We start from the raw sequence: 27,176 nt of genomic DNA, 5'->3' as shown, positions 1-27,176 counted from the left end.
ATATTTGGGGCGGGGGGCTATCTTGGCGACAAGATAGCCCCCCGTATCACAGCACAAAAAATTGGAATACACCATTCGAAAGCAAATCGTTTGTACCGTTTGTACCGAAAAAAGTTTTGTTTGTACCCTGATAGTTTTCGAAAAAGAGGGGATGATATTTGGGGCGGGGGGCTATCTTGGCGCCAAGATAGCCCCCCCGTATCACAGCACAAAAAATTGGAATACACCATTCGAAAGCAAATCGTTTGTACCGTTTGTACGGAAAAAAGTTTTGTTTACTTAAGGAAAAGGGCAGAAATAGAGAAAATTTAATTGAATCGGTGAGTGGAAAACTACTATAGTCCACAAAACGCATTTTGAGATATTTGAAAAAATAACTTTCGTTAGTTAACGCCACAAATGTACAGTCGACATTATACCATTCTGTTATAACGTGCAAGGTCTTGCAAATTGCACTGCTCTTCATTACAACTTGTAGTACTACATCTTTAGTGTTATTTATGCCTTTACTTCAAAATGGTTTATTTTGGACTCACACTGTTTTCCCACTCGCCGATTCAATTCTAACGTTGAGTTATTACTGAAAAATTGATTTTTTTTATTTTGATATGCAGAACCAGAATTCTAAATACACATCAATTCACATGGACAAACATATGATACTTATTAATGGACATGGAAAAAGTACACATTAGGGGGCCTATCTTGCGTAAAAAATAGCCCCCAAATTTCATCCCCTGTTTCTCGAGAACTATCAAGGTACAAACAAAATTTTTTTCGGTACAAACGGTACAAACGATTTGCTTTCGAATGGTGTATTCCAATTTTTTGTGCTGTGATACGGGGGGCTATCTTGGCGCCAAGATAGCCCCCCGCCCCAAATATCATCCCCTGTTTTTCGAAAACTATCGGGGTACAAACAAAACTTTTTTCGGTACAAACGGTACAAACGATTTGCTTTCGAATGGTGTATTTCAAATTTTTGTGCTGTGATACGGGGGGGCTATCTTGGCGCCAAGATAGCCCCCCCAAATGTCATTCCCTGTTTTTCGAAAACTATCGGGGTACAAACAAAACTTTTTTCGGTACAAACGGTACAAACGATTTGCTTTCGAATGGTGTATTCCAATTTTTTGTGCTGTGATACGGGGGGGGGCTATCTTGGCGCCAAGATAGCCCCCCCAAATGTCATTCCCTGTTTTTCGAAAACTATCGGGGTACAAACAAAACTTTTTTCGGTACAAACGGTACAAACGATTTGCTTTCGAATGGTGTATTTCAAATTTTTGTGCTGTGATACGGGGGGGCTATCTTGGCGCCAAGATAGCCCCCCCAAATGTCATCCCCTGTTTCTCGAAAACTATCAGGGTACAAACAAAACTTTTTTCTGTACAAACGGTACAAACGATTTGCTTTCGAATGGTGTATTTCAAATTTTTGTGCTGTGATACGGGGGGCTATCTTGGCGCCAAGATAGCCCCCCCAAATGTCATCCCCTGTTTCTCGAAAACTATCAGGGTACAAACAAAACTTTTTTCGGTACAAACGGTACAAACGATTTGCTTTCGAATGGTGTATTTCAAATTTTTGTGCTGTGATACGGGGGGGCTATCTTGGCGCCAAGATAGCCCCCCCAAATGTCATCCCCTGTTTCTCGAAAACTATCAGGGTACAAACAAAACCTTTTTCGGTACAAACGGTACAAACGATTTGCTTTCGAATGGTGTATTCCAATTTTTTGTGCTGTGATACGGGGGGGCTATCTTGGCGCCAAGATAGCCCCCCCAGTCGACCTCTCAAGTAACCCTATAAGGAAAATGGTACAAACGAAAATATTTTCGGTACAAACGGTACAAACGTAGTACAAACGAATGACCTAGTCATTGTTTCAATTTTCTAAAGTGGGGGGGGCTATCTTGGCATACGTAAGCTTTCATGCATCGAGTTAAAAATCACTTTTATTAAAAATGGACTGTCAGAATAGTTGTTACATTTTAATCAACGTCCAGAACGGTTTCCGAAACCTGCATGTTTTGTTGTTTGTACCCTGGTCTGTGCTAGGAGTGATCCATTATGTCTCTTCTCATCGAGTTCAGCAGTGTAATTGTTACAGTGTTGAACATGAAATCCACCACAAACTTTTCCTCAAACATCCAGTAATGGTCAACAGATACTGTGGCCTCATGACGTACAAAAATGGATACTCACTTGTCGCTTAAATACGATGCTGTTTCTTCGGGAGCTCCAGCATGAAAAATTCTTCATCTACTGTATTCCCTCGATATTTCTCTTACTGATTACCGGCATCTGGATCACTTCTTGAGAAGGAATACCTTCCGTGATGATTAAGAGTCTTCATCCCGGCGAAATTAAAATACCGCTAATTTTACAGTAATTATGTGATATCTTCAAATAGATAAAAGATAATCGAAATGTGGAACAAGAGCGCCCTAGACAATATTATTTTACATGAGAAACCGTTATCACGACTCACTTATCTGCTTTCGATTTCGAGCCATTTTGAAAATCGGCATTTATTTTCGCGTTTCTAAACAGATGAAAACTGAAAGCCGCTAGGTGACTTGTGATAACGGTACCTCACGCAAAATAATATTGTCTAGGGCGCTCTTGTTCCATATTTCAATTATCTTTTCATCTATTTGAAGATATCACATAATTACTGTAAAATTAGCTGTATTTTAATTTCGCCGGGATGAAGACTCTTAAGCGGTGCAACATTTGGTTGAGGACTTCTTTGCATCAGAGACTCTAAACTCCCTTCGGCACGGAATGCAATCTTTGTCTGACCGCTGACAAAAGTGTATGATTGCCGTTGGAGACAGACTACGAGTATTTTGATTAACCAAGTATTGTAATTTTTCTCTTTTTTCTGTCTTTTTTTTTTGTCCTTTTTCTTTTTTCTTTGCTTTGGAAATGACAACTTTTTTGACATTTAATTCGTACCAACTTAATAATATATATCATATGAAGAATATTTCCAGAACTGCGCCTGTCAGGAAATTTCTGGAGCCCTCCCTGGCCACCGTGTATACATTATCTTTTACCGGCACATATCCTCTTTCTTAAGAGTAAAGTAAACGTTGAAGCGGATTTTCACCCCACAATAAAAGTTTCTGGGGTTTCTGTTAATTCGAGAAAAATCAAATGTAAAGTTGAAATAAATAGTTACATCTCAATTCTTGGAAACATTTGAATCTGTCGACCAGAAAGGCAGTGTGTAATAATCGAATGCAGCACGGAACGTTGTTGTCTGCTAATACTGTGCAGGAAGGAGATCTTTATAATTTACCCAACAATAGTAGTGGATGCATACAACGGAAATTGGCGTCATAAACGCATATATTTAAAGTTTTGTAAAGGAGTAACGAAGAAGTCGCTTAAAATATAAAAGGACACTTGTTCACATTTTATAAGTAAGTGTAGGCGTACTTGCCAGATTCTCTTATTTACTTAATGAAATACAGTACTCCTGGGGATGAGTACACGTAATCTATGCGAGATGACCATTCGGTTACACAAATAGTGCCTACTTCTTTGAAGAAACATTGTAAATTATGTAGCGCGAAAAAAATATACTTTTTTCAATCACAGGCGGATCTAGCTCTTGGCTAGGGGGGGGGGCTAGGCCCTCCAGTTTTTTGAGTGACAATTATAATTAAAGCTATTGCTTATATACTTTTAAAAGTTTGAGCTCCTCCGTGGCTAAGCGGTTAGCGTATGCGCTCTTGGCGCGGGAGACCCGGGTTTGATTCCCGGCGGGAGCTCATGTGGTTCGGATTCCACGTTAATCAGTAGGTCCACGTCTCACATAGCCTCGCTGCTGAAAAGGACGCTAAACTGAAATTCAACTCAACTTTTAAAAGTTTATAGTAAACTCATGACATACCTATCATAGTCTGGGTTATAGTTGCGCCCCTCCCCCCCCAGGTTTTATCTTCTAGATCCGCCTCTGCGTTCAACTCAAGACATCCCCACTTTCTGAATCCTAGCAGAGACTTTAGAAAAGTGCGAAAGACGTCGCTCAAATGTCTTTCGTCGCAAATAATGACGTGATGAAAAAAATCATGCGTTGGCAACAACAGAAAAATACGCGTGCCAACTAAAATGATCTGTTCTTTTTGAAGTTTAGGCGGACTAGATTTTTCTTCTTCTGAGGTCAGTTAACTCCTCTATCTACGTGAATCTCTATATATGGAACTTCATAGATGCCAGGGGAAACAACGTCGTAATATACATAGTTTTTTTCTTTCTTTTGTAAGTGGCCTTTTTGGTGTAGTTACGTAATTTTCTTAGTGAAGATTCTATCTTCCTTGACTCGCCTACTTTATCTTCTGTGGTTAACGAAGGCAAACGTTTTGTTATTAATTTCAGTTACATAATTTACGAACACCTGTTAATCTTACATTAATATTTCTGAAACTAATAACTATATATATATATATATATATATATATATATATATATATATATATATATATATATATATATATATATATATATATATATATACAGATCGTACTTTTGTCTCTTAATCTTTATAAAGTCAATGACGTATTCGTTTAGAACTTTCCATGATACATGCAATATTGGTTTAAGTACTCGTGATAATTGAAAATGAGTCAAATAATGCTTTTTATATTATAGAGCTTAAGTAGCTTGTGCCACGAATGAGCTTCACTTGATCTGATTACGTCGTAATACGTATTGTAATTTGTCGAAACATAGTGTATTACCTTCCATTTCGTAAGTTTTCTCATTTGAACATGACTGGAATCAAACCTAAAATGAGTATGCATCATAAGACTTTCGTAGAGAAATACGTATGAACAGTAAATTATCATGCTAGCTATGTGAATTTAAAACGGCTGAAAGTTCATCACCGCAGAAACAAAATTCGACAGTGGGTTCTATCATGTGCCAAACCAATTCAAAATACATATTATCGTTGTTTTCTTGTCCGAGGTCTGTTGATTGATCGATTTGAGTTTAATGCTGCGAGTGTTCTTATGATTATCCAAAAATAGTTTTTAATCTTGTCTCTGAAAACTTTTCGTTTTGTAAATTTTTGTTCAAAATTTGTGCCTTGATTTTTTCTTCATTTCACCTAGAAGTTATCGAAATTTTTCCAAATTTATGTCTTGATTTTTATTTTCATTTAATCTAGAACTTATCAGAATCTTTTTACGTGTATAAGAGGTTTACGGAGGGTGTGGTATGACAGCATTTAAATCATATTTTTTGTTAGAGTGTATTGTGTAATGACTTTAAATGTTGATAAGTGCCCTTCATTGTATTCGTACGATCACTTTATCAATTTATAGTTTGAATTGAGTTTAACGTCCCGTTCAGCAGCGAGGCTATATGAGACAATGTTTGAGATTTAAGATTATAGTGATAGGAAGAAGTCGTGAAGCTTCGCCTGGATATATCGATTTCACCAGCCAATAGAACGCAAGAGTATGTTCCAGTCATCAACCCCCATCCATGGAATTTTGCCAGTCTCGTCTTTCGGGCTTGACAAAAAACATCTCCCGACGGTAGATATTCGCTGTTATTATTGTACCGTTTAAATCGAATAAGTGTTACATACCGTTCGTTACATAGTTTCTTAAGTGATGTTTTTGTCGCGTATTCACGATGTCTTCAAAGTTTGGCAATATTATTGTTGCACTTCTCATGTTTGATATTTTCGCAAATGGGCGTTTGAAAGGCAGCTGCACGAATCGTACTGAAAAATTCCGATGAATCACATGTGAAGCAAAACAGTTCTATAATATTGGTTTAGAGCTTAGGCTTCACGAGTCACTACCGTGTTGCCCATCAGACTCGTACTCGTCTCGAAAACGTGACGATAAGTGTCATGTTTCTTGTCTCGTCTCGGAAGCTTCATCGTGGCTAAATCGTTAATGTACGCGCCTTTGGCGTGGGAGAGCCGGGTTCGATCCCCGGGAAGAGCTCATGCGGTTTGATCTCACGTTAAGCTGTAAATCCACGTCTCATATAACCTTGCTGCTGAAAGAATCGCTAGATTCAAAATTAAAATCAAATAAAAAAAAAAGTCTCATCTTGAATTTAAAATATATTATACTCATCTCGACTTATCTCATTTCCGAGACGAAACATTTATCGTCTCGTGAACAGCTAAAGTGATAACATTTTAAGTACGAATCAATCGTTTGTTGCAGAAATGTCTAGTATCACGAGTCTGGGCTCGTACGCAGTAATTGAGTCTGAGCCCATGTGAATCCGACCCTTATAAGTGGATATCGAGCGAGCGCATGAACTTTGGAGAATAGTGAAACCGAACACTTAGCGAACACGAGACCAATGAGAGTAGTGAGTACAAGGTTCAGTGATGATAGTGAATCTGAACTCAAATGAGTTACCATTGTAAAATTGACCGTCTCTGTTCGGTTGTTTCCAAGATTATGACTCCCACTCTCACCAGGAATCGAATAGAAAATACCCACAGTAGCCATTTACACACAAATGGAGAACTCATCTTTCGAAACCAAATCTCAAAAAGTCTTTGTCTTCCATCTATCGTTCAACGCTAGTGCTGTTAAAATCCGAATAATTCATTATTCGAATATTAAATTCTTCGAATATTCGCTATTCGAGACCTGGGTTCTATTCGTGGCGGGACACCATATGACTGGAATTCCACGTTAATCAGTAGGTCCACATCTCATATAGCCTCGTTGCTGAACGGGACGTTAAACTCTAAAGCAACTCAACTCAATATTCGTTATTCGAATAATTTTAACAGCTTCACATAGACTATTCTGGCGATTTTCCCACCCACCTTTGGCGACTGCATTTAATTTATGTCCTTCATATTTGGTGACGGGTACATATTATAGCATTCTGCGTTATTTAACTTTTCCTAGTCATCAGTTTGTTGTACTCTTACGGAACCATAAATTTCCCTTAAGATTTTTTAAAACATCAGTTTGGGTCCATGCCCGCAAGTTGAGCGCCCAGCTTTTACATCGATACGATACAGCAGATAGTCTAAATAACACCAATTTCGTAGGTATTAGTTGCAAAGACAAAACAGTCAAATATATTCCAGACTTACTACGAATTCTTAAATAAGGTACTTTCTGATGGGAACAAGACTGGCGTTCTCGGACGGTGGTTTCGCTCGTAACTATGAGAGCAACACTGCTGACACGCGTAACCGGTGTTTATTAAATATGGATGTTTGACTCGTAGTGCGACCGACACTACCGTTGAGAATGACAAGATCTCCAGTCTTGGCATAGTGTTTCCACCAGAAAGCATGCTGTCCAAGAATAATGTTGCCCACGAGATGAGAGGACACGAAAAATAAGATTTTCTAGTCTCGTTTGGTGAATTCATGTATATATATATTACTTAATTTCATGTACAAGTTTAAGGGCGTCCATCAGGGGGGGGCAAGGTGAGGCACTCGCACCCCCTAAGAGGAAATTGTACATGGGAATATCGAAAACCCAATAGAATTTTTACATTAGTTACAGCAAAATTTGAAACTATATTTGAAACGACGTTTATACTTGCCCCCCCCTTGGAAACCACAACATGGGCGCTCTTGTACAAGTTATCAGAATCCTTCCGAGTAAGGAGTGGTCCGGGAAGATAATGATATGGCAAAATTTAAACCATTTTTGTTATTGCAGTATACTATGTAATGACTTTTGTATCTTTAAACGTTACAAAGATACGTTAAATTATGAATGAAATGAAATTAATATGAAATGAAATTAAATATTTTAGTTCAGCGTCACACAATTACGTTCTGTGGGCAAAGGGACACGGATGATTGAGTCAAGTGAATGATGATGGAAGATTTGGTAGAATGAGAATGTGGGGGAGAAAATGAGACTACCCCGAGATGTTGTCCATCACAAACTTACTTAATTTCATGTATCGGACCAGGAACCACACGCACCACATGTAAGCACTCTACCACTGAACCACATAGTTTTTATACTATGAATCATGTAACACTAACTCTTCTCATCTCGAAAATGAGACAAGAATTGTTATTTCTTTCGGGTCGTCTCGAATTTAAAAAGATAGTTCTCGTCTCGACTTTGGCCTCGTTTGTGAGGCGAGAATCAAGACACTACGAGATTTTTTTTTTTTTTTTTTTTTAATCTGGTGGGCATTTTATCGGTGCGTTAAAGCTACGTATTGACATAGTTCAATATGTAACCTCCTGTATATCATAGTTGTTGATTACTACAATTTTTCCTCTAGTCCCACAGAGGAAGATTTCGAATGGTCACCGTGTACTTTGGCTTAGCTTCTTCGTGGACAAATGGCTATTACGTGTGCTAGCTGTGTGTGGTCTTGGGTTCCATCCGCGAAGATAGCACAGTGCTTCGGATAGAAAAGAAATAATATAAGGGTCATCGTTCAGCTCGTTCTCAATTTGTTGTTAAATTTTAGTGAATATCAGAAATATAAAAAGTGAATCAGTTATATCTATATCGTAAAATAAACTAATAACTGTTTGTAACTTTTTTTTTTACGGTCCAAAAATTTGGCTCAGTTTATATCATAGCTCATGTATGTTGGGCACTCAAATATACAGGGTGTTACAAAAATTTGTCACAATATTTTGAGAATAGAATCCTCACATCAAAATTATATTTTAAAAAAAAAGTTCATATGGACCTGTGGTCGGAAGTGCATAGTTTCGTCGTTATAGGATGCCAGAAATGTGAAAAAAAAAATGAACTAGAAAAGATCCATAGTTCCACTACTATAGGACCGATCGTAGTCGGGTCAAACCATCTTTCAAAACCTCGGGTACTTGAACAATCATTTTTAGAGAGACTGTTTGGGAGTACTTGATCACTCTCCACCTATCTCTCTAAAAATTGGTGTGCAAGTACTGGAGCATTCTTAAACATGGATATTTGGATAATTCACATACCAGTTCCTCAGTGATGTCTTGACCCGACTACGATAGGTCCCATAGTAGTGGAGCTATGAACTTTGAAGGTTCACTTGTTTCACGTTTTCGGCACCCTATAACTCCGACACCATTCAGTTTTGAGCAGCTCCATATAAACATTTTTTCTTATTTTGATGTGAGAAATCTGTTCACAAAAAAATTTGTGACACCTTTTTGGAACACCTATACGAAAGATCTTGAAAATGATTGTTAGTTTATATAATAACTTTTTGCAGATAGTACGAGTATGTGGCTCGCTCTGGTTCTTCATTGTCTTTTAAGGTATTCACTAAAATTTTAAAAAGTGGGGCTGAGCCGAGCTACAAGTGTTATCTCCGAGACATTGCGTGTTTTATCTTGAAAATAGATAAAATAATAAATAAATAGAAAAAATGAATGAAAACTCTATAATGGATAGTACGAGAAGATCGCAAATCTCATATGGTTTGGCCAGGGACTGAACTCAGTTGCTTGGGTTGGAGAAGTAAATCAGTTCAACTCCTGAGCCACACTTCCGATCTTCTCGTATTATCCGTTATACGGTTTTCATCCATTTTTTTTTCTATTTATTTATTTTTTCTGTTTTCACTTTTAACACACACACACACACACACACACACACACACACACACACACACACACACACACACACCCATATATATATATATATATATATATATATATATATATATATATATATATATATATATATATATATATATATATATATATATATATATATCGAAACTTATGCATTTGTAACAGCGATTTTCTTGTGGATAATTGCATTTTCTTACCTTGAACTCTCAAACTGGATTATGCTGTTTAATTAAACAAATGTAGTGTTGGGTATGTTATTTGCAATGGATTACGCATGTAACGCAACATAGTATTTTTTATCTTTATTGCTTTAGTGATATGCTTGATTAATCACTGCGAATCACATTGGGCGCTGACAGTATTGCTATTAGTACTGGATTAATACCATTCTGCCATTTAGTTTTGGGAAGAGAGGTGTTTATTCTCGAAATGATGCTATCCTTCGGTTACTTGGCTAACAGATTGTGTATTGATAATTAGTTCTAAACAATCAGATCAGAAACAGGAGTGATTCTTTGGTAGTGTGTTTAAAAGCCGATGAAGGAAACTAAGCTACTGTTAAATACACATGCAGTATACAGAATACACATAGAGTATACAGTACGAAGACAGACTGGTTTTTGTTTTAAGTAAAGAAGGACAGATGGTTTAGTAATTTCTGGCTGGTTGATCGTAAACTACGCTTCTCTGGTTACCACCATGGGTTGCTGGAATATCCAACACGTGCGTTCGTTTATGTATATGTAAAGTGCATGTGTGGTGTATGTTTTGACTAGAACGTGTCGAATCATGAGTACAGTATGCAGCAGGCAGTGAGAAGGATGACGTTTTGTTTTAGTCATGTTTTGAAAGAGTACGCAACCTAATGGTAATGACTAGAAACCTTTAGCGTAGTGTTGTTAGGTGTGGCAGCTGAAGTCTTGGTAATAGTAATTGTTTTCCCGTGAGAAATTAGTGTTTGTATGGAGTGCATTATCAGGTATGTTCATAGTTTTGTTTTGTATTTTTCTAGCTCTGTGGTTTCTTGAGTATTGATTTGATTTCCCTTGATACATGATTTTTATTGAGCGTTCAAAAAAGTCATTGCTGCAGTTGAAAAGTTACCATCCATTTAGTTTCCCCACTAATATCTTGCACTGTTTCTTCCAAGCATACTTTAGGGGAAAATAAGTTATCCTGAGTTGAATTAGCCACTTCCTTCCAAAGGTAGGATAAATTATGATTACATATCATTGCAGCAAATAGTGTCCCAGTGTAGACCCTCACATTTTAATTCTGTTCCTCCCCCCCCCCTCCCATGTTCTCGGAAGAAAGCCTGATCTCTTGGTTAGTGAAGATATAGAGAATTCTACACCACTATAACAATTGCAGTCTCTCTTTCTTCGTTCTACTTTCATTCCAGTTCATAGTGAGAGACACACGTACTTTCAGTCTAGGGTCGATCTCCAATTAAGGCACAAAATCTCAGATCTTACTTTCAGCAGTAGGTTACGTTTCCTGTAGCCTAGGTACTGTAAAGGGACTATTAAGTTCTGGCAATCAATGACAAGATTAATACGAGGCATTTTCTCGCCTAAATTTCATAAAATATAGAGGAAAGTTATCATAATCGGGCCCGTCCCCTAAATCGGAACCTCGGTTATTTCGCAAGGCAAGTGGCGTTGCCTATTGGAATGTACAGGAACGAAAAGACAAAGATGTAATCGTTACGTTATGAAGGATGGAGCACCAAACAGCATTAACACCCGCAAAGTTGAGGCGTTCTTTGTTTTTGTATGGAGGGAAGCTTTGACGTCCGTGCAGAAACCTGTCATCTGGGAAAGTTTTAGGAGGTTAGTGGACAGACTTTGTACACTTTAATCTTTAGGAACTACTATTCTTTGTAGCTGTTCTGTTTGTTCGGTAGCACATACAGTTGAAACTGGTTAAATGTCGAGTGAAACGCAAAACAATGTTGACTAAGTAGGACCCCATGTCATATCCGAAGGGGGACACCTGATTTCTTTGTACAAGACTTCCCCAATTGTCAACGAAGGATTGCAGCCTGTTACTAAATCTATCGTACATACTGTTTCAGAAGGCAACGTCGTCCTTTGTCGTAACATCCTCTGCATACAAACAATCTACTTCAATTTGTGGCGAGATCAAAGTGAATGGTAAAGAAAACTTTGCCCACTACAGGAAGGGTGCCCATAAACAAACAGAACAGCACTCTCAAGACAACGCAGTACAACCACGAGGATGTAGCAAATGAACTAGAGATCTTACTTGCATAATTCGTGATCGAGAAGACAAGCAGTTCAGAGAGTGGTCACGTTTCGTTCATTTGTAGCGGAGACAGGGGCTTGGATATTCCACAAGCAGGAGTGCCAAACGACAATTATGCTGATTGCTTGTTTTGTGGTAAGAAGCTTTCTATGAAGTGTAGAAATGAATTTGGATACAATGTACAATGTGTGGTATGTGGATACACGGTGCGTGCACGGGAAATGACCGTGCCGTGAGATATTAATTTGTGACTTCTGTCGTAAAAGAGACGATTAATAAGGTTGGGTTTTGGTTTGGTTTTCATTTGACGTAGTGTATCATGTGCTTTTCTATTGCTCAGAAATGTGTATCACATTATTGTAAAATAAAGTTTTGTGCTATTTTGATCTCGATTTGTGACTTTCATATTAGTTATTACGGGAGGGGGGGGGGCGATTTTGGAGGCCTTTTTCCTAAACGCCATTTTCGTCGCTCTTCATTAAATAATTCCTTACCAAAATCTTATAAGCTGAAAGCTGAACTGACTAATGCCTAATGTTTGACAACATACCAAAGATATTATTTCAATGAAATGTAAATAAAAAACATCGTAATAATTAGAGATACAGTCCAAAAACAAAAGGGGGGCCCGACTTTGGTGACTTTCCTCTGTGTATTTATGTATGAATATTACCTGATGATAGATTCTAACCCATTTACCTAGTACGCCAAGCCGGTGGCGTAGACTTATAATCAAGTGAGATAGTGTGGTGAAGAATTGCCTATTCTGTGATAATTAATCGTACATGATGGTCGGTGCATCCACCAACTGCACCAGATTCAAGTTCCGGTTGTAGTCCACAGTCCTCGTTAAAAGTAGGTTCCGTTCTTCATAGCTTCGGTGTTGCATAAGGATTAAAAAAAAAAACTTCGAACGGAACTAGCAGAAGAAAAGATCAAATTAGAGAACATACTTGTAGATTGAGAATTAGGATTAATGAAAATATGTACAGGAAATGGGTAAATTTCTAAAATACATATACTTACACACGTCAACAAGGGTAGTCAAACTGTTTGGTTGTGAGGACTGCTTTTCGTTTCAGAAATCACTTGTACTTTACTTATCTGTTTACTAGCTGCTAGAAGAATCATAAAACAGTAATAGTGATCGATACAGACAGTATGACACGGATCACCAAAAGGGTGCAGCTACGACTTGTCGGTCAACACATTGCCCACATCTGCTATAAGTAAATGCGTCGGTAAGAGATTGCGTGGGTTGGAATACACCGGGTGGTATCGTCAAAGTGAATGATAAATCTATAATTTTATTCGGTTTTTGGTTTAAATTTATTATTGATTTATTAAATGTGTCATAAATATTTGTATAAAATTACACACGGTGTCTACATAATGTCTATAGATCCTTGTTGATTCGGATTCTTCGATGCAAATGGTGTATCCGTATGACAAAATTATGTATTCATCCTTTTTAAAAAATGTTTTACTTTCAGAACTATCATCAGTCTTTTTTTTATTTCGTTATTTTTTCCTGCTGAATTGCTCTATGTGCTATTGTACTTAGGATTTAGTAAAAGTGGAAAGAAAAGTTCTTATTGGTTCAAAATTGTAACAATACGGAAAAACACTAAAAACTTGTGTAGTATAATAGAGAAATCCTGGGAGAAGAGTAACACCACGAAATACCCCACTACCACTTTTTTCTTCATGATGTTCCCATCCCTTAATTTCATGGATTCCCTCTCCCCCCAAAAAATGGGTATTCTTTCAGATTGCTCAGAGTCATGAAATTAATTGTAGATGAATGAAATATTGACAATTTATGAAAATATTCATTACTATATTTAAATTTTACACTGTGAATTAATCTGCAGAGTTATGGTTTAAAGTTTCATTATTACATTAAAATATAGTTAAATAAATACAATGCGATTATGAATCACTACTGAGGCCACGGTTGCTCAGTGGTAGAGCGTTCACCTCTGCTGAATGGGGTACTTGGTTCGATTCCAGCTCGCGTCAAGTGAGCTTTGTGGTGGACAGACAATGTGCGTGAGTTTTCTCGGGGTTCTGCCGTTTCTTTCCATTTTCTTCATTCCATCATTTCATTCATTTCTAATCATCACAATCTCTTTTAGCGGTAGCCGGCATAACTATGGGACGTAACATTTAAAGAATTCATTTCATGAATCACTACTGCCTAAGTAAACATGAATCACTACCACGGTACTGAAATATAAATCGCTGCGTATTCACTTTTATTATAGTAAATAAATGTTAATATTTACGATATTGTGCCTAAAAGATGTGTTTTCGTGACCCGTGTCTATCTTGACTTTTGACTAGCATCAAATTAACAATTCTTAAACATTGATCGATTGGATTTTAACTTGTACTTCTTTCAGGTGATGACCGGGGTATAGCCCCCCTGAAAAATTGTTAAATTTGTGATTAGTGTAGTAAAGAAGACCGTGTAGAAGAATTAAAAAGTTCGGAAATACTTAAGTATATCAACACACTAATAGCTGACAGACTGAAACACGAGTTTGCGGCTGAATATAATATATTTATTATCTCTGTATTTCTAGAGCTCCTTCGTGGCTAAGCGGTTAGCGTACGTGCCTTTGGCGTGGGAGACCCGGGTTCGATTCCTCGCGGGAACTCATGTGGTTCGGATTCCACGTTAATCAGTAGGTCCACGTCTCATAGAGCCTCGCTGCTGAACGGGATGCTAAACTCAAAATCAATTCAACTCAACTCTCCATGTATTTCCTGTTTTAAACCTTGATAATATTCAGCTGATAAAAAAATCAATGTCAGGAATATTTGTCAGGTTTCTTGACACCAGTAGACGGAAGATCATTTAGAAGCAGATTGAAGTCCTTTAAATTCTTAGCGAAAAGTGTGAATGACAATATGACAACATTAAAATATATTCCGAATTCTACTGTAGGTTATGATGCCCTAAAAGACGCATGTATTAAAATATTAACTGTGCGTATGGTCAACAGCTACCGTTGAAAAATCTACCAACACAACTAATCGAATCATGATACCACTAAAGAAGTAGACTTTGCAGACTCATCATTGGGATACTCAAGATGTTCCAAGTGAAGAATTTTTAGTTCAGATTCTTTAAAACCTATGGACACGATCTGATCAAGTAAATAGTTATTTTGTTTGAATGTATTATTTATTTACTTATATACTGTATATAAAAATTCAATTATTAAGTAGCATATTGAATCTATTATTGTTTGATTTTCTCTAGCAGTGACACACATATAGGCTACTCATAATAGTGAGGTACATACTATTTGTAATCTGTTTCATCAAAATGAGGAAAATTAGACAAGATTAGATCAGATCTCAAAAATATTTCGCGAAAATTTGCCTAATTTTTTAAAGATATCATATAGTGCAAATATAGTTATTATTATTATTATTATTATTATTATCCGTTAGGAAGTTTCATGTTTTCGCTAAAACTGAGAAAAGTTTTCATACAAGAAAATAAATTGTCAGTAATTGTGATACAGTCGTGTATTATGGTGATTACAAGAGTGTCTGTTTCAGTGCGCTCAGCCTATTGTATCATCAAGAGCAGTTGTAATAAACTGTTACGCATTAGTTCTATTTCAAGAAAGCTATGGATTAACACAAGGAAGTCCCTTAGTGTCTCGACTTGACTTCTTTTCCTGAATAGCATTATTTTGATGTTTCCTTGTCAATCGTATCATGTTAACTTACTTTGTCGTAACAAAACTTCCTTGTCATGTCATTCTATTATTTTTAAATATCGTTACTCCCCTAAATATCCTGTCAATAGAAAATACAATAGATTCCGTTTTATTCTCTGTCTCTCTATGTAGCATAATTTCCCTCTTTCTCAGGAGGAAATTGTGAGTTTAAAGACTGAAGAATTGCATTTCCTCTTAAATTGTGAATGTCATGGAAGTTCGTTCGCTCTTCCGCGGGAACCGCTTACGCATGTTTCCGTGCAAAAAATAGAATCTTACGTAAAGCAGTTGGTGGAACACATGCACCGGCGTTTGGTAAAACCTTGTTTTAGGCTTAGTAAATAATTACTAGGTATTACTCTAACTTCCGAGAGCAGAATAACAGGTAGAGGTTTTCTGGACAGCATATACTAGAAAACGTAAACTAAAACGTTTCGGAATAACCTAAATGAAATTACACAATGAAATATAATATATGTGTGTGTGTTTCATTTTTGCTTCTCTTACAAATATATATCTTCTCAAAAGTATTGTTACGGAATATGAACCAAGGACCGGCAATCTTTATTCATGTTGGGAATCTGCCGTTCAACAGTGTTGAGCCAAGTAGCCTTCTAACTTGAAGCCGAAGTTCATCAACATCGGCCATTCGTATGGATGTAATCTATTGTCAGCTTTTTGTGTAACATCAAACAGGAGTTCATTTGTCTCCTATTGTTGCTTTCTATAATGAAGTCCTTGTATGTGAAAAAAAAAAACTGTTGTAATAAACTGTGGTAGCATTTCCTAGTACCTTTACGCCTTGCTTTGCTTCGTCACAGTATCCCACGCGACGCTTTTAAGTTTATGATGAGATCAGGTGTTTTCTCAATGAATTTGATGAATGAAGTAGTATGTTTACAGAGTGAAACAAAGTCATATCATTAAAACTTAGATTGTAAATACTTAGTAGTAGTAGTTAGAGTAACAACAACTACTACTACTACTACTACTACTACTACTACTGCTGCTACTACTACTACTACTACTACTACTACTACTACTACTACTACTACTACTACTACTACTACTAATAATAATAATAATAATAATAATAATAATAATAATAAAGTTTCTGCAATCAACTTTCTATGAAGTTATGTGTAAAATCGAAATGTTTTAAAAATTTCATATTCCGACAATTGGAATTATCTTTGAAACTACTCATTTCATCGTTTTTTTTTTCTTGATTTTATAACTTGTCCGTATATGTAGATTAATATATCTTCTCATTTTTGTATTTCCATTGTACGTAGGTAAGAATATTTGTATTTATTTAAAGATGATCTTACCTTGATCAAACAAAAAGTGATAACACACAAAATATAGAAAATATTTATATTTTGGTTTTTTGGAATAGAAATTAATGTTTATTAATCTTTCAAGGGAAAGTGTTATAAGGGTATCGTTGAAAAGATCTTTTCAGTTCCTCATAAAGATATTTCGCAAATCATAGTGCTAACAAGTTAATACAAAAAAAATGCTATAGATATCCAAAAGTAAAAGTTAAAACCCACAAACAAATCAACACACGTACTTCCAAACCATAGCGGAAACTGGAATGGTGTTGTAGGTAAAGAAAGTATCAGCAGAAAAGATGTTTATATTTTAGTAGCTACAATGCCAACTCGCTTCCAAAGGTGTAGAGTAAGATATCTCTGTTCATTATCAGTATCTTCTACTGTAGTGCATCTATGTTGAGCTACTCTGACAATGATTTATGACTCCTTTTCTGTCTCTTCTGTATGTTTCTAATCATAAGCATGACAAGAGAAAATCAGGGGCTCCAGGTTTCCCCTAGAGGATAGCCATCCTATTTAGTACAACATAACCCTAGCACAATATAATGGTCCAAGAACATCACTCCAGCAGATAGTGTGTCAGTGTGTTTTCATGCTTTCGTTATTGGTAGAAAAAAAAAGGTGGATGAAGAGAAATCATCAGTGAGTAGTGAAGAACTTCGAGGTTGAAGAATTCTTTTGTATCTTTTGTTTCTTGCAGAGAGGGTTCGAAAGAGTTGCAAGCTAATCAATACAAATTTAGTAGCATTATAAATTTTCGCACAATCGTATGATGGGTTCTATATAATGTCTAGGAAAGAATCAGGTATTACCTTGCAAAAGTAAAACAAACCCAGTACAAATATTGGTCACATTGTGACTGTACAATTCTTGACACGAACCAATAAAATCTATTGATTAATTTTGGAACAGTTTCTCTTCCTTATTCTCAAACAATTCAGAAGTTTTGAAGATACTGTGTATGTTTTAGTATCTATGTACTCTTTATATAAATGCTTTGAATTTACTTTTGAAGTGAAATTTGTATTTAGTGGAAATATACAGTACATTCTTACAAGTAAAACTTCGCTTTGTAACAAAATGTTAATTAAGCTAGCACTTATAAGGTGAAATATATGGATTTTAAATGTGTACGGGATATACCATATATTTTTATAGTCCTCCTGATTGTCTGATTTTCATGACGTGGTGGATAGCACACGGCGATGGCATGTGGACGACATATGTGTTTAATTTGGATGACGAAAGAAATGCCACGGGGTTTTCTCCTCACCCGCCCACGTGCTTTAATCCGTGGTTGCTCAGCTGGTTAATTCATAAACCTTTTCCTTCCTCTTCTGTTTCAAGAAGAGGCATTGCTAGGCCACCCAACTATGTGAACACACCAAAGAGCCCACATTTTCAGCCATAAATATCAAAACATATGTGCACATTATTTGCAAAAAATTTTTTTCTTCGCTACAACACGTAGCTGCGCCTATGTAGCCGGGTGTTGTGTGTTCGTCTTTTGTTCTATACCCGAGTCTCGAATGAAGCATATACTTTTCTATGTTGGTGCAGCATTGTGTACAATTAGGAAGCCATTTGAATTTAAAGGTAGCAAATTCCGACCTAAATAATCAGAAATAACGTAATCGTGATGGTGGTTGATGTATTAACCTTTCCATCACTTGCTTGAAAGTACGCAATATGGACGTCTATATCTTTTAGGATTGACTGCAAGGTAATAGTTGAGGCTGTCATTTTTCGAAACAGTAGTGTTGCGATAGCGAAAATTCGGTTTCGGCTCGTTTCGTGGGGAACCTTTTCATAGCCTTTATTGAGTTTTAGCGATAACGAGTTAGGGCTGATGCTCTACTTTATAATTTGCTATTTATTTCCTCACGCCTTCGGCTCGTTTGCAAATTGCCTGCACGCTAGAGAAATTTCTTGTTATCAGTAGGAGACAGCGCAGCAAGCGACAACTTTTAACCTCACTGTGAACTATTAGGAACATGACTGACAGACTGAGTGTCTTGCTTTTGTAATAAGAATGTTGTAACCTGGCAGTTTAGATACATAAATTTGCATATCAATATGTAAATTCTCATTAACTAGCACAGTTCAATATCTAATTAGCATATTTAATTTAAGTAAAATTAGATTAGGAAGATACATGTATATAAGAATAATTTATCTATATTTTATTAATCATATTCTCGTATATCATTTTTTTTTTTTTTATCAACAAATCATCTTCACAAATTTTAAAACGTCTTCACTGAATACAGAGAAGTTGCCTAGGAAGATAAAAACAAAAAATCAATGACCTAGACATAGTAAGAAATTGCCAACTCAGACTTGCTACTAAGAGCTAACAATGACAATTTTATGGTATCTGAAGACTAAATATGAAACGGAAAAGAAAAGAGTCTTAATGGTGATATCTAGTGTTTCCGTATACAGTACAATGGAATTATGATCCTCGTTTAGCAATATTCATTCATATCATAGTGAGTACCAAATTTGATGTTGACTTTTCCTTTCAGGAGCACGGTATCTTTACAAATTGTTGCCAGGTACTTCTCGAGATATATCTATATTTGATGGCAATCATACAAATCTCTTTGATATTAAGGTGGCATATTACCATATGTGTAAGTCCACATATCAAAGAAAGTGTGAGAGGGATAACTAGACTATAAAATAGAACTGAGACATGCAGGAATGTCGATTAAGCAGTTATTTTAATCTTAGGTTCTACCGACCTGAATTAATAATACATTATTTTAGTGGTAATTTATAAGAAATTAATAAAATATTTAATAGGCTATTCCAATAAAATTGAGCACTCCTACAGGCAGGATTGTTTGCATACGTTTTGCATATCATCATCATCGTCTCTTTACTCCTGCATTGACACTTAGGTCCTTCACAATGTGATGATTATTGAACTAATTATTTTAAGCTGCACACAAAGGAAAGCCATTTAGCCCGTTACCTACGAGTAATGACATCCCTCGGTGAGTACACTGCCCGGGGAATTGGAGAAGAGGAAAGGAGTAGGGAAGAGAGGAAGCCGCCTGGTGGGAATGAGGAAAAACCTTAAGAGTCTTCATCCCGGCGAAATTAAAATACCGCTAATTTTACAGCAATTATGTGATATCTTCAAATAGATAAAAGATAATCGAAATGTGGAACAAGAGCGCCCTAGACAATATTATTTTACATGAGAAACCGTTATCACGACTCACTTATCTGCTTTCGATTTCGAGCCATTTTGAGAATCCGCATTTATTTTCGCGTCTCTAAACAGCTGAAAACGGAAATCCACTAGGTGACGTGATAACGGTACCTCATTCAAAATAATATTGTCTAGGGCGCTCTTGTTCCATATTTCAATTATCTTTTATCTATTTGAAGATATCACATAGTTACTGTAAAATCAGCGGTATTTTAATTTCGACGGGATGAAGACTCTTAAGTCAAGATGACTTCCTGAAAAAGCTATTACACCTTTCCAACGGAGTATCCACACCGGGAATTGTACACAGGATTGCTCGCACCAAAGGCGAGAACGTTAACGACTACGCTACACGAGGTTATATTTCATAAAAATGAGTTATTTTAACGAATAAGTGAATTAATAACGTTACTTTGCAAACTTTAATATTAATATAAATAAAATAGTTAATAGTTTACAAGAAAAGACAAGCATTGATATCATAATATGTTAATTTAAATTTCCGTTCGGTGTGTGTGGATTTCTTTATTTCTTGTCTTTGTTTCCGATCCGTAACTACTCTGAAGGAAAAAAATCTACTATAAAATGTGGAAAGTAACAGAAATAACTGAACTTTGCAAGTGGCGCCAAGTATTTTCGGTATATACAATAAAATTTTGCAATTAAATTGTAAGTATCCGTACGAAAAAAGTGAAGGAAAATAAACTTAAAATTCCATGTACAGAACGTTTTCAACGAGTGGTAGGAGATATATTTATTATCCGCACGTTCTCCAATAATAAAATGTATTTTTAGAAACGCTGGCGGTGATTCATGTTTCAAGAATAACGTATAAAGCTAGAAAGGAGAGGCAGTAGGATCATTGAAAAAAAAAATGTTCATCAAAGGGAATGTGTTGTTCTTGTGGTATTATAATGAAACTACTTCTGGTGCTTTGGTAAAGAGAAATTGTCTCCTTGAAATTATGATTTCACTTCTTCTGAGTCATTGAATGTATCTTGATGTGATGAGAACGCGAAGTTTCCTTTTGCACGCAATGAGGTGGCAAGCATAAAGAAAAAGATGCTTTAACAGGATTTCCCATTATTTCTTAATTTTTAAGGAGTTCGGTTTACCAAAACTTGTGAAATTACATCCCTGTCCAGTAGCGTACGCATGAATTTATTTCGGGACGGGTCCAAACTCAATATGAGGGCATATTATATTAAAATTCCTAAACTTGTGTCCCTAAAATTAGGCTAAATTTACACAAAAGTCGAAATTTCGGCGGGGGGTCCAGACCCCCACGACTTACTCCCTGCGTACGTCTCTGTTCCTGTCTGCTCGTGTGTCCGTCCGTCCGGTAGACAAAAAAAAAAAAAAAAAAAAAAAAGAAAGAAAAAACTCAATAACTACTTGATGGATCATCATTATTGTTATCCAGGATGAAGAGGATCAAAAGTTAGGTGTTGAGTGAGTTTACTGATGAAGGTGATCCATCCACCACAACCACTTCCGGTTTTTACGTTAGTCACTCAAGAGCAAAACTACTGTACTCGTATAATAGATAGCGAGAAGCAGTTTTCTGCAATTGATTAAGCGATTCTAAGAATATATTTGATCTCCACTATTAACTCCCTACGAAAATCAAAAGTAATAAAAATCCACAACAACTTCCTGTCTCAATATTCATAGATAGCGAGAAGGTATTTTTAAAAAATCGATTTAGTGTTCTAAGTCTTAGGCTATTTGAGAAAGCGTTACCTCCTGTAGCGAACGCGGCCAAAGTGGCTATTTAGTAATTTTACTTTCACCAGATGTGTAAATCATACTGTGAGCCAGTCAGGGTTTCCGGGTCTTTTTTGCCAGATCCAGATGTGTAATAGCAGAGTTCCAATACTCTGCACAAACCATCTTCCAAGCAGCTGTTTCTTGCTACAATCCCTTTGCCTGGTAACACGTCTTTCCTTTTTTTCCTTCCTTTGGAAATCTTTTAAACAGCAGGTGGTCTATTGTTCCGACCCGCACCAAATACGCTCGAGCTGACGTTTTCTCAGCGATTTTATTGCTTTCGCGTTTATGATTAGCCATCTACATTTAAATACATGGTCAGCGTATTCCAAGAGTACGCAAGAGCAATAAATACGCTTTGCGATCGCCTCAAATAGCCGGGTACTTAAGGTAGGTTGTCATGCTGCAAGAATCTTGTAGGTCTCATTAAAAAAAAATTGAGTTGAGTTGATTTTAGTTTAGCGTCCCTTTCAGCAGCGAGGCTATGTGAGACGTGGACCTACTGATTAACGTGGAATCCGAACCACATGATCATTAAAAAAAATAAGCCCTACAATATTTCTCCAGGTAAACATAGTCTTGAAAGGGACATGCAACATTTTTTTTTAATCTTGCAAGGAGCAAACCATGTGCAACTTTCTGTGTCGTCTTGTTTGCTACCTGTTATCGCACTCCCGCTGACATAAAAAAAAATAGTTTCGCCATTTCCGAAACGACTGATTCTTTTGGACAGGAAGGGGAAGCGCGCCAAAATATACGTTTTCAATGAAAGGGTTCACTATTTGTCCACTAGAGTGGCGTGATGCATGGGTGTACTACCCATTTCAGATAGGATTGCCGTTGTTTATAGTGGCAAAACACAGAACTAAGATGTAAACAGAACGCAGCTAAGACGTGACAGCCCACTCGTGATTCAGTAATCTGCAGTGTTGAAAACTCAGTACGTTTCTGCAGAAAACATGGTACGTTCTTTGTGGAAACAAGCATGGTTTAAGTTAGCGTAGGAGTATATGTATGGGCATGTGAGTGACAAGGATTGTTTGCTTCAACTACTCTCCCTCCCTCTCTCTCTAAGCCTATCTCTATCCATCTATCTATCTCCCCCCCTCTCTCTCTCTCTATTTCTCTGTCATAGTCACAGAACTCGCAAGCCGAGGCTTGCTGCCAGTGTTCGAATTAACACTTTCGATCCTGGACAATTTCAGCCCTCATTTTCCCCTTGTCCTGGGGTTTTTTGAGAGTTAGAAAAAAATTACTGAAATCTTAATTATGCACATAGAAAGATAAAATTTGGTTTCCTGAAAGAAGAATAACCCTTGTGCACAGGAAGGTGGGTGTGATGACGTCATACTTTTAAAGAACATTTTGCTGATATTTTAATATACGTGTTAACGTGGAATAAAATCATTTCTTTTAAACCATACATAAAAATACCCAAATGGAACTAGGTTTAGATAGCGGCATGCTGAATAGGTGCTAACGAAATAACATTCTACTCGGGAAGAGTGATGTCTCTCCACAGAGAAAATATAGAGTATTTTTTCAAAAGCACCTTCGGGATGCTTCTTTGCAATTTATTGAGATTCGTACCTGTTCGTTTCATTTACGATAGCTAGCATCATAGTCAAGAAATAAAGAAAATAAATCAAAGAAAGATAGATAGGGATAGCAGTAAATACTTGGGAGGGATTGAAACCGGAAATTCTGCAAAATTCAGGTTTTTGAGATGGTTGCAAATTTTCAGTCCATCCTAATTCTTCATCTGTATTACGAGTCTTTTTCCTTTCTTTACTGGAGGCAAAAGCGATTCTCCCATTCGCTTATCAATAACAAATTTCATCAGAAAAATAATCTGCTTGTATTTCGTATGCATCAGTATCCGAATCATTTGTTATCTCAACAATTTCCCCTTTCGACAGGCGAGACGGTTGCGAACGCAATGTACTAGAAACCTGTAACTCCATTGAATACGAAAGAACAAAATGCTCACGATAAAACCTCGAAGAAAAGTGATCCTTCCTTCTTTAGCTTAGTGAGAATGAGGAGCAAAATGCATCGCACTTGTTACGAAAAAAAAAAGAAAAAAAGAAAGAAAACCTAGTTGGTTCCTAAAATTATTTATTTATTTCGTTCTGCATCCAAGATAGGGTTATGACATGTTTTCCTAGACACATGATATAATAAATTTTACACGCCAATAGGAGTCATATAAACAAGAGAAATAAAGTGTGCATAAAACACTGAAACATAAACAAGGAAATAGAGTACACGTCACAATAACTCTTCCTCTAATTTCCTTCTCTTGCCCGAGCGAAAATAAAACAACACGGGACACTAAGGTGTTGATCAGATATTACAGTTCTCATAAACCACGTGCTTATGTTCAACCACGTGACCTCTGCAGATCATGATATACGAGACCTCATACGTTACAGGGTTGTCAGGCTTACGCCTGATTTCCCGGGGCGGATCCAGGACGGACTTGTGGGGGGGGGTTGTAATACTGCTAGTTAGAGCTACTTTTAAGAGCTTCAAACTCTGGGATGGGTTTTATTTATGTATAAAATAAAAAAGTGTCCTCTTCTGGGGGAAGGGCAATCGCCCTGATCGACCCCCTGGATCCGCCCCTGCAAGAGATTGTTGTTTCTTTTGCTAATCTGCAGAAAATTAGCAACAGATCTGATCGTTGGGACATACATTTCACATTAGGAAGTATGCAATGCTTCTGTATGCGAGTTATTTTACTATTTTAGCTTTGTTTACCTGTTCATTTCTTTGAACACTGTCCCTCTGTCTCTTGCTTAGCTAGCACTAAAGCCTAGAGGGGGCTAGGGTCCCGCCGTGGTGTAGTGTATGGAACACCACCTATTAAAGGAGCGACGGGGAATATCGGGAGGATAGGAGCCTACTGGAATATAGACGGGGGTCGTGGGTCCCGGGTAAGGTACAAACTCACGAGAGGGTTGGAAGAATCTCGCCCATTAAAAACTTCATAAAATGTTATTTCTACTATATTTCCATTTGAGAAGAAACATTCCCCCCACTTCCCCGTCACCTAGGTTGGGACGATTTCGCACCCTAATCCCTGGTCCAGCATACTAACAATAACCAGAAAACAGCAATAAATAAAGACTGAAATATGAAATGTAAGGTTTCACATTTCTGTTTTTAGTATAGATGAAATTATTTGTCGAACGGTATGCAATTTGTATTGGGTAAAACTTCAATAATCTTTGGCAATTCTTTCCATGAGTTATTTTTTCTTAACTTTTGATTTTTCTACGTGGGATTAGACTTGGATTTATGTGGGGCTTAGCCATCTCTAGAACCCCCTTAGCTACGCCACTAATGAGGATAAATCCTTCACAATTCTACATTTTCTTATTATGCTGTTCTTACAACAGGATTAACAAAGGGATGCATTAGGATGCCTAAGTGCTTACAGCAGGATTCCTAAAAACCATCAAGACAAATTCTTACAACTTTTTTATTTTTCATGTTTTTAGGAGTATGTTATAAAGTTTCAAAATGCAGCATGTTTCAGAACATGTTCCGTACCTTGTGTTGAAACGTGACGCTTTGTTCAGTTCGTTTTCGATATTGTGCGTTAGCAACACTCGCCAATACAGAGACAGGCAGCGCATGACTCAATGTTGACTACATCAGCGCCCCCAAATAAACAACGGCACTCCTGGGTGAAATAGGTAGTATATGTCTCTTGCTTTCAGAAAGTTGTAATGTGTAAACAGTAAATAGAAAGATTGGGTTGCAAGATTTTGTAATGACAGCTATATGATTCTTGCAGCATGACAACCAAGCGTAAAAATAGGTGCAATCTTTTCTCTTAAGGCTCTTGACAAACCGGAAATGGAAGAAATCAGGCACTTCCCGTGAACATTGATCATTATAGAGCTAAAAAGATAGTAAAGGTGAGAAATGATTTTCTGTAATCAATTAAGCACCCCAAGAATATATTCAATCTCCACTCTATTCTCTACTAAAACTAGAATCTACTGCCACTTCTAGTTTCAATATTGAGAAAATATCACGACATACAGACCAGACTCCGTCACTTGTTGTACATGTGACACTGCTCTACTTGTGGCAGTATATCTATTCCGTAGATACGTGTAGTGCTCAAATAGTACATACGAGAATTTGATTTATTTAATCAATTTTCTATTCTTTAAAAACTAATTCAAAGCTTTTTTGCGCGGAGCTTTGAAAGTTTGTTTATGTATTGAAGATCAGAGTCCCTTTTCAGTACCGGGGCTATATGAGACGTTAAACTACTGTTTAATGTGTAACTCGAACATTATAAGGGGGCGGCGGTGGCTCGGTGGTAGAGCGTTCACCTCTGGTGCGTGGGGTCCCAGGTTCGATCCCAGCTCTCGCCAAGTGAACCTTATGGTGAACAAACACGGTGTGCCTGGGTTTCCTCGGGTTCTCCCGTTTCCTCCCACTTTCTTCATTCCACCATTTTATTTATTTCTCATCATTACCGTCTCCTTTAGCCTAGCCGGCATAATCGTGGGACGTAAAACTCAAAGATTTCATTTCAAAACACTATAATGCGTTAAAATTTCATTGCTCTTTTCTGGAATCGAACCGGGAACCATATGCACCGAAGGCGCGCACGCTAGCCGCTGGACCAACTTTGAAACTGTTCAGGTAGAGTAATAATTTCTGATAGTATCGATGTTTGTTTCTGTGTTACTCAGTACGTGTTTAGCCAAGTAAGCAAATATTAAGATGATGCATTAGATAAGGTTCACTCGTAGTACTGGAAAGTTCACTTGTAAAAAAAAAAAAAAAAAAAAAAAATCTATTTTCAAAATAGTGGCAACTGTAAAATAGGATCCTGTTTGAAATCTGAAGCAATCAGTTGCATAAGTCAATGAATTATGGAAAAAGTGAGTTGAAATTGTCAAAATTGCTAAAGAGAAAGTTGATTAATGACAATTAATGATTATGAAGGCATTGGTAAAATGCGGATGCGGGAGGAATCTACGACAGACACTATGTTGTCCACCAAAAACGTATATGGCTTGAAGTTAAACCAGGTATTCCTCGCACCAAAAGTAAGCGCTTTACCACGTGTCTCCATTACAAAGACAGAAGCAGAATTATGAATTTGAAAACGCAATACAATGGAGTGGCGTACGCATGATTTCATCAAAGGGGAAGGGGAAGGGCGTTGCGTACTGTCTCATATCGGTGATTTTTGTGTGTATCTTAATAGGTTATAGTAAATGTATAATTTT

At 37.0% G+C, this 27,176-nt stretch overlaps 1 protein-coding gene across 4 annotated transcripts in view; it reads left to right on the top strand.

Moving 5' to 3' along the window:
- Pax (paxillin) overlaps window positions 1-27,176 on the top strand; it is a 327,249-nt gene that overhangs the window by 169,100 nt on the left and 130,973 nt on the right. The window contains exon 1 of one of the 4 annotated variants that reach the window (XM_081771298.1): window positions 10,400-10,550. The exons of the other annotated variants lie outside the window; for them this stretch is intronic. The gene's annotated coding sequence lies outside the window, so the exon portion shown is untranslated. Of the gene's footprint in view, window positions 1-10,399; window positions 10,551-27,176 lie in introns of those variants that run through there. 4 annotated transcript variants of the gene reach the window in all.

The sequence above is a fragment of the Thermobia domestica genome, chromosome 9, assembly GCF_964235325.1.
Source record: "Thermobia domestica chromosome 9, izTheDome1.hap1.1, whole genome shotgun sequence".
NCBI classification, from domain to species: domain Eukaryota; kingdom Metazoa; phylum Arthropoda; class Insecta; order Zygentoma; family Lepismatidae; genus Thermobia; species Thermobia domestica.
The sequence above is the reverse complement of the archived record's forward strand: the minus strand, read 5'-3'. Positions and strand labels throughout refer to the sequence as shown.